This window comes from Danio rerio, chromosome 4 (assembly GCF_049306965.1).
Source record: "Danio rerio strain Tuebingen ecotype United States chromosome 4, GRCz12tu, whole genome shotgun sequence".
Classification (NCBI taxonomy): domain Eukaryota; kingdom Metazoa; phylum Chordata; class Actinopteri; order Cypriniformes; family Danionidae; genus Danio; species Danio rerio.
In genome coordinates, this window is record NC_133179.1 from 46,149,747 (window position 1) to 46,163,952 (window position 14,206).

A 14,206-nucleotide genomic window follows, 5' to 3' on the forward strand; every position below is an offset into this window, starting at 1 on the left:
TAACTAAACTTTTTTAATTCAAGGCCCAGACAGCTTGTTTTATAATTTAATGCCGGCTATAGGTTACCACCTGAAGGACGGTTATACGGCGTGTTGTGATGTCGGCCGTCACCGGAGAAAATTAATTTAAACTTTAAAACTTTAGTTTTTTGGACTTTTGTTTGAAAGCTTTAGTGGCACTGTAGCTGTCCAAGGTACTGTTGTATAATTTAAATTATAGCCTATATATGCACCAATAAACAAATCGAATGAATGAATGAATGAATGAATGAATATAGATTCTTAAATGTTGATATTGTTTTTTGCTAATAAAAAATAAATATTAAACAAAAATTTCTTAAAAATAAAATGAGCACTTTTCAATATTTATACAATTCAGTTAAATATAAGCTGGACATTTTTGGGGACATGTAATTTATCTGTGATCTTTAATATATACTGGGTAGCTATATTTTCTAAAATCTCAACCAGGAATTGCTTTAATATGAATATGCTTTACATCCTGATATGCTGTTGTTTCATTTTCATTCTTATTTCACTTGAAAAAATCGGTACTTAGTGTTTGAATACTAAAATAAATAACAGCCATTGTTTAAATGGTTATTTTACCAACAAAATGTATATTTTATATTTTTATCAACTTTTGATATAAAACCTGTGTGTAATTTATTGATTGTTAAAAATGAAATAATTTAAGTGCTATATTTTTTATTAGTGCAAGTGCTTGCTTACTTTGCCCAAGGCCTCTCAAAAAATATTTCTGGCACTATAATACAAATGTATTATTGTTTTTTTTATCATTGTTTATTTTTGCTTAATGTATGAAATTTTTAATAAATTTATTTCCCCTCCAATCATTTTCATTCATCACGTTAAATTTTGGTAATTTTCCCTCCAAATAAAATTGATTTGCTGTCTTACCTGGTTTAGCACGGAATGTGAGCCTAACAGCTCAGCATAAAAAAAGGTCCGAACGATTGGAAAAGCGGCTTTTAAAGAGACAAACTATATACGAAATTTCTTTCAAAAAGATATTTTTTCCAAGAAAAATATACGAATTATATTTTAGTTTAAGGCCAACTGTGCGGGTGGATGATTTTCAGTCAGTGGAAAGTAGGCCTATGAATTTAATATGCCTCATATTGTATCACAATCTTCTGTCATATATCACAATCTTCTGTCATATATCACAATCTTCTGTCATATATTTGCAATTTTTTTAATGTCATAACACAAATGAGACTATTTTAGTAAATATGTAGCAACTGGGGTGGAGAGACCTCTTAATGATCTGATATTATTTTTTTACAAATAATATTTTTGCAGCACAAACGAGCAATTAAACGAAAGTAACATATTTGTGCACAAATATAAATAGGTCTATCTGTTGTTCATTTTCATGGCACAAACCAGCACAAATCTAACCAAATATTCTAATTAAATCCAAACAAGGAAAACAGATTAAGTGTTTATTAACGGCACAACCAGCACAATTGAATGACACCTGTTTTGTGCAATATAGAGTTACGTCGCGGCTCCCAAAGTGTTTTGATTAGGCAATATCTAAACAATACAAACAGATAAAGTGTTTATTTTAATGGCATAAACCAGCACAAATCCAGCACTAAAGAATGTCACCTGTTTTGTGCATTTTAGAGGAAATGGGGCGCTGAGTGACGTCGCGGCTCCCGAAATGTTTTAATTAGTCAATATCTAATCAATAAACATGGATAAAGTGTTAATTGTTACGGCACAAACCAGCACAAATCCAGCACTAGAGTTAAAAAAACACAGATTAGCTTACCTGACTAGTGGTCGCAGCAGAATAATAAATCAAGGCTCAACAGTGTAGTGTTCCTCCTTGTGCTTCAAGCGAGTATACGACCCGTTCATCAGTGGCTTCTTGAAAATAGCCTCTAATGGTTTATGGTCAGATTGAACATTCACACTGTGTCCATAAACATACTGATGGAACTTTTTGGTCGAGAAAACTATCGCCAGCAGCTCCTTTTCAATCTGGGCATAGTTCTTTTCTGTATCTGTTAATGCCCGAGATGCATATGCTATTGGCTGCCCCTCCTGCAGCAGACATGATCCTAAGCCATCTTTGGATGCGTCTGTCTGTATGGTGACTGCTGTGTTGGGGTCATAGTACCTGAGAACTGGTGTGTTGGTTAGTGCTGTCTTGAGTGCAGACAGGGCCTCGTCATGTTCTGGTTGCCACTGGAATACAATGTCCTTTCTTAACAGCTGTCTAAGAGGGGCCGTCAGTGTTGCCTCACCTCTGATAAATGGTGCGAGATATCGAATCATGCCCAAAAGACGCTGCAGTGCTTGTCTGTCCTCAGGTGCTGGCATGCTTACTACTGCCTGTATCTTGCCATCATCTGCTTTTACACCTTGTGGTGTTATCACGTGGCCCATGAAATGTACATTGTTCACCTTGAACTGGATCTTGTCGGGGTTGAATTTCACGTTGTGTTGTTCTGCTCTCTGCATAATTTCAGCAACAATGACATCATGTTCTTGTTCTGTGGCAGCAGCAACAATCATATCATCTGCTACAATGTGTACACCTTCTATGTCTCCAAACACTTCATTGTTGTACTGCTGGAAAACTTCACTAGCAGATTTGACACCAAACGGCAGTCGTTTGAATCTATATCTACCCCATGGCGTGTTAAACGTGCATAGTAGTGAAGATTCTTTATCAAGTGTGACTTGCCAGTAGCCGTCCTTTTCATCAAAAATGGAGAAAATTGTCTTTCCTGAAAGCCTACACAGAACATCTTCAGTAGTTGGAATGGAGAAATGTTGACGAAGGATAGCTTTATTAAGGTCACGAGGATCCAGGCACACTCGTAATGACCCATTCTTTTTTTCAGTTATAACAAGGCTGTTGACCCAAGGAGTGGGCTGGGTGACTGGTGCTATAACATCTGCTTGCAACAGCTGATCTAGTGTATCCTTTAGTTTGCCCAGCACTGCTAAGGGAATTTTTCTACAGCCATATATGACTGGGATTGCTTCCGGATCAACATGAATGTGGTGTTCACCCGGAAACTGACCAAGCCCTTCAAAGACTGTTGGATGTTGTGCAATCAGCTCCTCTTTGGAGGTATAATGCTTAATTACAACAGTCTCAACTCTTTTCAGCAGTTGCATCCTTTCACATGCTTCCTTACCAAGTATTGGAATGGATGAGTGTCTGGTGATGTAAAAGGGTAAGCATGCTTGCACTTTGGGTGTGACACACTGAAGGTTGGCCACACCTTCCGGCTTTAATTTTGTTCCACCATAGGCCACAAGCATAGTTGAAGTTGGTTGCAACATCGCTGTTTTGTGCAGAGATTGAAAAATGTTCAGAGGTATTATGTTGGCTTCAGCCCCAGAGTCCAGTTTGAACTTCACTGTCACATTTCCAATGTTTACATCTGTGTGCCATGCGTTCTGTACTGATCCACTTGTCTGATTTAGTTCCACTGATCCAATGAATAATGAGTCAACCATGACATTTCTATTGTGTTTAGGCTTTGTGTCTTTTTGTTGAGACATGCACACTGAGGCAAAGTGGTTGGATTTGCCACAAGCATGACATGTTGCGCCATAGGCCGGACACTGTCGTGGAAGGTGAGATTTTCCACACTTTTTGCAAGTGAATGTTACTGTTTTTTGCTGTTGAAATGACTTTCTTTCAAATATTTTGTTCTGTTTTACATCTTTTGTCTTCTTCTTAATGGCGTGAACAGTTTTACTCTGCTCCCCCATTGCTTGAATCTGTGTTTTTGCTGCCTCTGCCGCTCTGCATATGTCCACAGTTTTTTCAAGGGTCAAGTTTGTTTCTCTTAGTAGCCTCTCCTTTAAACGCTGATCACTGATACTGAACACAATCTTGTCTCTTATCATGTCAGATTCTGTTGAGCCAAACTCACAGTCCTTACTCTTTTGTTTTAGTTCTGTGACATACTTATCGATGTTAATCGCATCAAGCATGGGGTAAGCCCAGAACTGGTGCCTTTCGAAAACAATGTTCTTTCTTGGTAAGCAATACTTCTCCATTGCAGTTACTATATCTTGCATTGTTTCATTTTCCCCTTCTAGCTCAACAGACAGTGAGTTATATACTTCTAATGCCTCCTCTCCTAAAGCATGAAGCAGAATGGCAATCTTTACCTTTTCAGTTTTTGAGTCTGATCCTGTAGCAGTCATATAAATGTTGAACCGCTGTATCCATCTTCTCCAGTTTTCACCTGTATTGCCAGACAGGACTAATGGAGGTGGTAATCTGAACTGATCCATGTTTGTTTTTCACTATGGCAGACTTACTTTAGTCAGGATGAGTTCACGTTCTTCATCAATTTGCTGTCAACTGCAGGCTTGAGTCCGTAAAACAACTCTCTTCTGACACCATGTAGTGTTTCCTCCTTGTGCTGTGTGTTATATAGACAGCTTACACGGAGAGGTATAATTCAGAAACACATTTATTAAGGGCATATAACAGTACACCACAAACAGGTAGCATCTCACATCTTGTGCTTTATTCTTCTGTCACGATATATTACAGAAAATAACTTAATCCGAGCATCAGAGAAAAAGAAAGTCCCGCGCTCTTGCGCTTGTTACAGAAAGTTCACACCACACAAACACACACATAGACGCACACACAGACGCTGTTAAAGGAGCCGCACCCCTTTTTCACTCGTTAGTTACAGACACTTGTCAGATGTTATTTTAGAGAGCGGGCGCGAGGTTGACTTCATGTTTACACAGCAGAAAAGCGTGTGCTTTTACGGGCGTGACGTGGAGCCGATCCGCCAATAGCAGCACATTATGTCGATGACCAATCAGAGTCACTTAAGGGCGGGCCTTTTAGAGGAACTAGGAAATATGACAGTCGTTTTCATGTTAGCTGAGTAGCTGTGTATAATCAAAGTGAGATATATGAAAAAATTACGCGATTTCCGTCAAGTGAAACATAAGCACACATTGCTTTGCATCTTATAAACACAACCAAGCCTTAAAATTACATTCTGGACCACCCCTTTAAATGTATGTCAAAATACTGGCAGCAGTGGTTGCCAGTAATCTGCTGTTTTCAACATTTTAGATTCGTAAATTCAGTTTCCAGAATATTTCTGTTAAAAACAAATCCCACAGTCTGTATTTCTCATTCGAACACACGTAAGCCTTAAATTCCAGAGCAAAATCCTCACTAGTGTTCTCACTACAGAGGGCTGAACACTCAGACAGTGATGAAGTTAATGAGACAATAAAGTGTCTAATTAAAGGAGGATTGAGAATTATTGATGAACAACTGTTAACAAGCAGAATCACTGAAGGACAGAAAAACACAAGCCAAAACCAAAGATGAAATCAACTGAGAAAAAAAACTCTAAATAAAATAATAATCAATAAAAATAAAACAAATTACACAGTAAAAAAATGTCATTTTTTAACATCTTTAAAAAAAAACTCATCAAATAAACAACTTATCATGGAGCTTCACCTATTACTGACCTGATTTCTGTCATGTGAACAAAAGCTCTTAATGAAATTTCTGTTGTTCATTTGAAGTCACCATGATGGAGGACAGAGTCTGCTTTAGTCAGGCTCTTCAACTTCTTACTATAAATGTTTTTTATTTTGGCTGCCATAGTTAGTGTTAATTACACTATTTTTACATATAGCATGAAAAGCCTAAAGAAAGTTAAAGTATCAGTCTAAAGAGATTATTTATAACATAGCCTTCCATTCCTGCTTGTTTTCTAATTCAATATCATATGTGATATGTGTGAGAAATAAATAATATACATAAATGGAACCACTGAAACTCCAATAATATAAAAACAGTATTTACAATGAGAATGGTTGATCAATGGCAAAACTTATAAACACCCAGACATCAATAATTACCCAGCCGGCACACGACCGACCTTCAACGTTGAAATATGGTTGAAATAAGGTCAGATGTGTTTTGAACGTTGAAATAATGTTGATAGAACGTTTAATGTTGAACGGTTGAAAAACAGCCTGCATATGACAAGGCTTCAACGTTGAAATGTGGTTGAAAATACGCAGGCCCGGATTAAGAACTCAGGGGCCCCTGGGCACATTGTATTGTAGGGCCCCCTACCTGGCCGCACCCCAATAGTTGAATTTAAAAAATAAGAATAATATAATAATTTTTAAATAAAATTAATCTATAATTTGTTGCCCACATATTTAAATAAATGATATATAGTACATATGTATTTATAGTCTGCAAAGATTTAAATTATTTTTCAAAGCATTAAATAGAAATACTAATAAAACTACATATATATATATATATATATATATATATATATATATATATATATTTTTTTTTTTTTTTTTTTTTTTTTTTTTTTTTTTAAGGGTATTTTAGTGTATTGCTTTTACAAACTTATAAAGCATATTATTGCCATGGCATATAACGCACAATGCTTCTCCAATCCAGTTCTATGAATCTGAGTTCTATGAATCTGAGTCTTTCATAATACAAACACTGATTTACTCTCTCTCTCCTCTCCCTGTATTTTCTCTACTCTTCTCGTGATGAAAACTTGATTATAAACCTAAAAGTATCCGAAATCACAGACACTATACCTCTTCTCTCCCCTCTCTCTCTTCTGGGCCTTTCTCTCTCTCTCCCTCTCTCTCTCTCCCTTTCTGTCTGTCTCTCACACGATGAATCCAGTCCGCGCTGCGCTGCCGTTAGCCTCCTCCGCCTGGTTAATGCTAGCTTCTCATCTTTTAAAGTTAACGTCTTCTTCTGTACCCTCATTTTCCTGATCACGGGTCTGTTTAAAGAAGGTGTGTATGGAAAATGCCTCAATAAAGATGCCTCCTCTCCTCTTTCTCTCGCGTTTGCTAAATCCACTTGTCCACTCATTTTTGATCTATGACAGATAAAGTCCGCTCAGTTTAGTGCGGGTTATTACAAAACTGACGTTTCCGCGCTTGACCAATTACAGCATTCTGTTTAGTTAAAGAAAGAAAGGCAATTTAAATATAATAATATTAATATGTGATCGCGATTTTTTTGCTCAGAGGAAATACAGTTGTCTGAGCAATATAAGTTAGTTTTTGAAGAGAGGGAGGCGCGGCAGGCGCGTACACAGCAAATTTTAGATAGTAGATTTAACTACCTTAGAGTTAAAATTAACACTCCCTCATAGTTTATATGGGAACCACTATAAGTGTTAAAAATAACACTTTTAAAAGTGTTAACATTGTCAACACCAAGAGAGTGTTAATTTGCAAACTCTTATTGTTTAAAATATCTGTTACATTTCCGACAAAATACCAGCAGCTGTGGTTGCCAGAATCTTTCTGTGAAAAAACATGGAAGTTTTATATATCTGTACAAATTTACAAAAAAATAACCATATTTCATGAACTAATACAAAGTTCAGTTTACAAAATCATAGCTTAGTGCACAAAAATGTAAAGCCTTTAGATGCATCAATGTTTTCATGTGTGATGGCAATTAGCAAACAGATTTTGACTGCATTAGTAACTACACAGTTACCTTTAAACAAAAGAAGATGCAGCATAACATCAAATACTCTCAGTTCATCTTGGACTTGAACAGAGACGCTATTATCCTCCACAATGGTGACACAAAAACCGTTTTGCTGTTTTTCTTTTTTTTTTTTTCATTTTTAGATTTTACAGAAAAATACCAGCAGCTGTGGTTGCCAGTAATCTGCTGTTTTTAACATTCATAAATTCAGTTTACAGAATATTTCTGTTAAAAGCACATTCAACAGTCTGTATTTTTTTATTGAACACAAACTGCAAATTTTAGATTTGGTAGATTTAACTACCTTAGAGTTAAAATTAACATTCCCTCAGTGTTTATATGGGAACCACTATAAGTGTTAAAATAACATTTTTGAAAGTGTTAAAATTTTTAACACCCAGAGTGTTAATTAGCAAACTCTTATTGTGTAAAATATCTGTTAAATGTATGTCAAAATACTGGCAGCAGTGGTTGCCAGTAATCAGCTGTTTTCAACATTTTACATTCGTAAATTCAGTTTCCAGAATATTTCTGTTAAAAACAAATCCCATAGTCTGTATTTTTCATTCGAACACACTTAAGCCTTAAATTCCAGAGCAAAATCCTCACTAGTGTCCTCACTACAGAGGGCTGAACACTCAGACAGTGATGAAGTTAATGAAACAATTAAGTGTCTAATTAAAGGAGGATTGAGAATTATTGATGAACAACTGTTAACAAGCAGAATCACTGAAGGAAAGAAAAACACAAGCCAAAACCAAAGATGAAATCAACTGAGAAAAAAAAAAAACTCTAAATAAAATAATAATCAATAAAAATAAAACAAATTACACAATACAAAAAAAAAATATTTATCAACATCTTTAAAAAAAACTCATCACATTAAACAACTTATCATGGAGCTTCACCTATTACTGACCTTTGACTTGATTTCTGTCATGTGAACAAAAGCTCTTAATGAAATTTCTGTTGTTCATTTAAAGTCACCATGATGGAGGACAGAGTCTACTTTAGTCAAGCTCTTCAACTTTTTTTTTTTTACTATAAATGTATTTTACTTAGGCTGCTATAGTTAGTGTTATTCACACTATTTATAGATATAGCATGGAAAGCCTAAAGAAACTTGAAGTATCAGTCTGAAGAGATTATTTATGATATCATAGCCATCCTTTCCTGCTTGTTTTCTAATTCAATATCATATTAATTTTGTGTGAGAAATAAATATTATACATAAATGGAACCACTGAAGCGCCAATAATATAAAATAAAAAAATATTTACAATGAGAATGTTTGATCTATGGCAGAACTTAAAAACACACAGACATCAACAATTAGTCTTTGAATCTCAATGATGGTGACAAACAAAAAAATAAAAATCAAGTAAAAAAAACACTCTACTGAAATATCACCTCCCAAAAACAACACAAAATAAAGGAAAAGAAAGAGATTGTAAGAACATAAAGCTGCATAATTTATTCATGCTGCAATGCATGCTGGGAGCTTTGTACTATGCTGTCACCCAGCATGCATTGCGGCATGAACTATGCAGCTTTTTTTTTTTTTTAGCAACCACGGTTGAGGTTCATGTCCTGATTCTTGATGCCTGTGTGTCATATGAGCAAGCTGGAGCTTGAATGTTTAGTGCATGACACTCTAATTATTAATTGCATCCTAATTGTTTGTTGAATTTTCTATGAAGAGCTGCAGACTGCCAGTAGTATTGTCCCATGCAGCTTTAATACAACTATATTTGCATATCTTTATGAATCAACTTAATAAACACCTGAAATTAAATCTATAACAATTAAGCATAAACAGTATAGTTTCTCTTGACCTTTCTTGCTATAGCTAATGAGTTTTAGAAACACAGCTATAACAGTCAGAGAAACATTAGGCTATAAGAGTAAAGCTTCAAGAGCTCAAATAAGCAGCCTCTGATCTCCATGATGGTGAGGTCAAATGAAATATTTTTAATAAAAAAACATTAACCTCTGTTCATTGTCAAATATTCTTACAGAAATGAAGTCAAACTGTAATCAGTGAAGCTGCTTATACTATTATTTAATGGAGTTGTTTAATCCTCTGTTTTAATTCAGTTGGTTTGGTGTGAGGCTGTGTCTGTAGTTTTATTTCTTCCTTCAATTTCTTATTTTTCTTCAGTTATTGTGCTTGTTAACAGCAGGTGTTCAACAGCAGATGTCTGAATTCACTTATTTGTGGTCATTCACTCTGTCTAGTGGACTAAACTAATTGAGTAATTTAAGGGCCAGGTGAATGAGGGTGTGGTGAGATTTCAGACACTCTGATTAGTTTCTCAAATACAAGGGTTTTCTACAAAGGTAGATACATGTTACTCTGTATGACAAGGTGGCAAATCAGCTTCTAACGCCGAGAGGGTTATTTTACCTTTATCTAACTCTAGAATTTTAACACTTTACTCTGAATTACCACAACACTTGAAATTTAACACCAATGAATTTGCTGTGTATAATAAGGCTAAACATTATTAAATACCCACGAGACACTTGTGACTTTATATCACATTTGCATTATTTTTAAAAAAATGTTTCTTTCCTGTTAAAAATAAATATATTTCCAATCTGATATGTAATGGGGAGAAAAAAAAGTAGCACGAGTTCAACTGATGGTGGATTCGAACCGATGTTATGTGTAATCGCGTCAAAAGTTGGTGCTGTGTGCCTTACAAGGTGCGCCACTGCGGCTGTATTATCACACTGCTCTTTACTCATCTTGTCTCTATCAATCAGGCATCGATAGGCGTAAACCCTGAATAGCTTAGTCCAACTGGATGCGCTATTTGCAATTAGCCTAAAAAGACACTCCGAAATTGTCTTTTTTTCTCCCCCCTCGCAGGGGCCCCTAGTGCGCACGGGCCCCTGGGCCTGTGCCCATAAGGCCCATTGGTTAATCCGGCCCTGAAAATACGTCAGTTGTTGCTTTAATGTTGAAACAATGTTGAATGATAAATGGTTGAAAAAAGTTACAGAAATCCTTGTACAAATCAACGTTGACATTTTTTTTTATCATGATCTGTATGTTGAATTAACGTCATGGCTTCACCCAATATTCAACATGTTTGGTTACCATGGTATCGGAGGACTCGGCGCACGCGGCCACGCGCAGCGCTTCACTTCACTTAATTACGAACACCTGACCTGCAGTGCAGCAGAATTCAGAGGTAAGCGTGTTTTTAGATGCTTTAATGTTTTATTTACCCCCCGATTTTGTTTTACACACAGTGTATCTTAAATGTGACTTAGTGTAGTGTTTCGAATTTTGAAGCATTTAAAACTTTCCAGTTTGGTTTAGTTTGCGCTCCGGTGACGCAGCTAACCTCGAGGTAATGTCACATGTGTAACGTTAGTCTAAATGAGCGTTTTTATGGCAAATTCAAAGCGATAAACTCCAAACGCAGTTTAAAGTTACTGAGCAACGTTATAAAACAATATCATTTTTATACGCTGTATTATTAGTGTTATTATTACAAAGTGAACTGCTTTCGTTTCACTGTTGTTGTTGTTTTTGCTTTTAGACATGTAACTTACTCCAGAGACGCACTAACTTGCACAGCATTGATTGGAAAAGGCTTTGCCCATGTAAGTTTACTTTACCTTTAACTAAGCTAGCCTATCTGTTAAATCTTCTTGGTGCTTTGGTTGGTGATATTCTCTTTCTAATCTGTTTGTTTATTGATTGTTAGGCTATGTTGTGATATTATATTGTTATATTGATATTATTATTGTGAAATCATGTTGTGATGTTACTATGTGACAGTATTGGGGAACAAATATGTATTTAGTGAGAAATTAATGTTTAAATTACACTTTGAATAGTAGCAAATAAGAGGTGTAATGGGTTTTAACTTTCTGGGTTTTCTGGAAGGTCCAGTTGAGGGCATCAAGAACATGCAGATAGCCTAAACCTGTGTCAGCCTGGACAGACTGCAGTTCTGCTACTCCACGCCAAGGTTTTTGTATGGATGTCTGACTACTACTGTGTTCTCTAAAGGTATTACTGGAGCAAAACAACAGCACCCGTTACAGTGAAATTTGTATTTATAAAAATAGTGATACATGTGTAGCAGGTCCAGTACATGTGATGTCATTGAGAAGTTGTTTTTATTAAATGTCATTAAAACAAATAAATAAACATGCTATTTAAATAAATCTAAATATTAAAAACTTGAGGATTAAGATGAGAAATGAAATGCATCATCTGTCTTGCGAAAAGGGTCTACTTAAGAATTCTGGTGTTTCCCAACTGAAAGGGATAGTTCACTCAAGAATGAAAATTTACTCACATTTTACTCCCCAAATGGTTTAAAACCATTATGAGTTTATTTTGTTGAACACAAAAGAGGCTATTCTGAAAAAAAAACTAAAAACCTGTAAACATTGACCTCCATAGTAGAAAAAAAATACTATAGAATTCAATGGTTATAGATTTGCAGCTTTCTTCAAAATATCTTCTTTTGTGTTCAACGTGGTCAGTAAATGACGACAGAATACAAATTTTAAACTATCGCTTTAATTTTCTGTCCTACATGCAGAGTTTTGCAGAAGTGCTACTCCTTCTAGAGTTTTTCTCAACCATATGTCTAAAAAGCTTTAAACAGCTTTTACAGTACATGTAATGGTTTACAACAACTTGTAATTATTATATGTGTTGAATGTTTCATGGTTCTTTACTGCAGCCTTTGTTAAAAAAAAAAAAAAAAAAAGAAATTTTTTCGAGAATCTGAAATTTGAATTCTGGAAAATGCTGGCACCGGTGGTGGTGAAGGGCTTCCTGACGATATCACACCTAATTCTTCACTTCTCTTAGTTAGGAATATTCAGATGGATGAGTCAAAATTATTGAGTGTGGCGATTATTATAAGACAAATTTGGATTCAATAAAAAATAAATATTTGAATTTCACTTTGTATAATAGCAGATACCAACTTAGTTGTAACCTCGTATTTCATTTATTGCAGGTTTTCTGGAAGCTCCATTTGAGGGCATCAAGGACATACTGATGGCCTAAACCAGTGTCAGCCTAGACAGACAGACATCTATTGCAGTTCTGCTACACAAGACCAAACTCTCTGCTTTTGTATGGATGTCTGACTAGTACGGTGTTCTCTAAAGGTATAACTGGAGCAAAACAACAGCATCCGTTACAGTGAAATTTGTGTTCATAAAAGATAGTGATATATGTGTAACAGGTCCAGTACATTTGTCATAAAGGTTAAATCACAGTAAGTACTGTAAAAATAACTTGTTTGCCTTTGCCACAACAGGTCATGGTGTGTGCATACTGCTCGTAGTAAACACACACGCTGATCTGATGCGGGAGAGATATATGCAAACATATTTGTATTTACTGTTTTGTTTTGCCTCACTAAAGTGTTGTTGGAGCTTGTTATGTTCACAGTTGAAATCACTGAAGTCACATGGAACGTTTTGACAATGTGTTTTGTGCCTTATCTTGACGATGACCATCTTGGGACCATTGCTGTCTGTAGAGGATGAGGAGCGTTTAATCTAAAATATTTTAGTTTGTGTTCTGAAGATTAACAGGTCTCTGGGATGACACAAGTAATTAATAACAGAACCTATATGAACACTTAATGTGACATGTAATAGTGAAATAGTGGTCCTACATTCACAAATGTGAGCCATTATTATAAGACCCATGTGAACATGCAATTTTTATGATACTAGTAATAATGGAATAACAAATTGCTTTTACTGTTGTGTTTGTGAGAGAGAATCAAACCATATATTCTACACATTTTCTTGATGATTTACTGAAATATTTGTCTACATGTTCCACTGTCACAGGTGCTCAGTTTTGCTGCAGTAATGCTAAACACAATAGATGTACTTTATGCAAAAAAAACAAAACAAAAAAAACTACTAAATATTTAGCATGCAGACCTGCAAAGTGAAGGAGTAATGTCAGGTTTAGATTATAGCATGAGTTTTCACTATTGTGAATGTGAAGCCATTCATTCACAATGAGTTGGAATAGCAAACCTCATTATTGATTTTGTTGGAAACTCACCTGGTGTTTGAGAAATAAATGTGTATTTAACTGCTAAACTGATATAGATGTTTTAGTGTTTTACACTTGATTCTTTGTCCCCAGTGCCATCTTTTACCTCAAGTGTTTCTCTCAACCTATAAAACCTCAAACAGATGTAATGTATTTCACTTGTGATTCTTAGTTGTGAGTGATGTTTTTTATTTTATTTTTTTTACTGCAGCCACTTTAAAAATGGGTATTTTGTAAACTTTGTAAACGGAATTGTATTTTGGAGACTGTGATGGTTGAAGCGTAGTTTAGTTACTTAGTTTAATTTAGTTAGCATCTGTCTTTCTGAAGACGGTACCACTTTACAAAAAGGTTGTATTAGTAAGTGTTAATGTATTTACTAACATGAACAAAGAACAATGAAGCATCTTTCATATAAAGAAAGTACAGTTCATGTCAGCTCAGTGCATTAATGTTAACAAGCATACATTTTGATTTTAATAGCATCGGGACATATTTCAATTAATTAAATGATTAATAAATGCTGTACAAGTATTTGTTCTTTGTTCATGTTAGTAAACATTAACTAACTTTAATTCATGAAACCTAATTAAAAAGTG

The 14,206-nt window shown here is 35.2% G+C and overlaps 1 long non-coding RNA gene across 1 annotated transcript; it reads left to right on the top strand.

Moving 5' to 3' along the window:
- The first annotated feature begins 10,683 nt into the window (after positions 1-10,683).
- LOC141381720 (uncharacterized) lies at positions 10,684-13,967 on the top strand. The gene is made up of 3 exons (XR_012402349.1): positions 10,684-10,746; positions 11,451-11,576; positions 12,544-13,967. It is a non-coding gene; the product is annotated as an uncharacterized lncRNA (long non-coding RNA).
- The last annotated feature ends 239 nt before the right edge of the window (positions 13,968-14,206 follow it).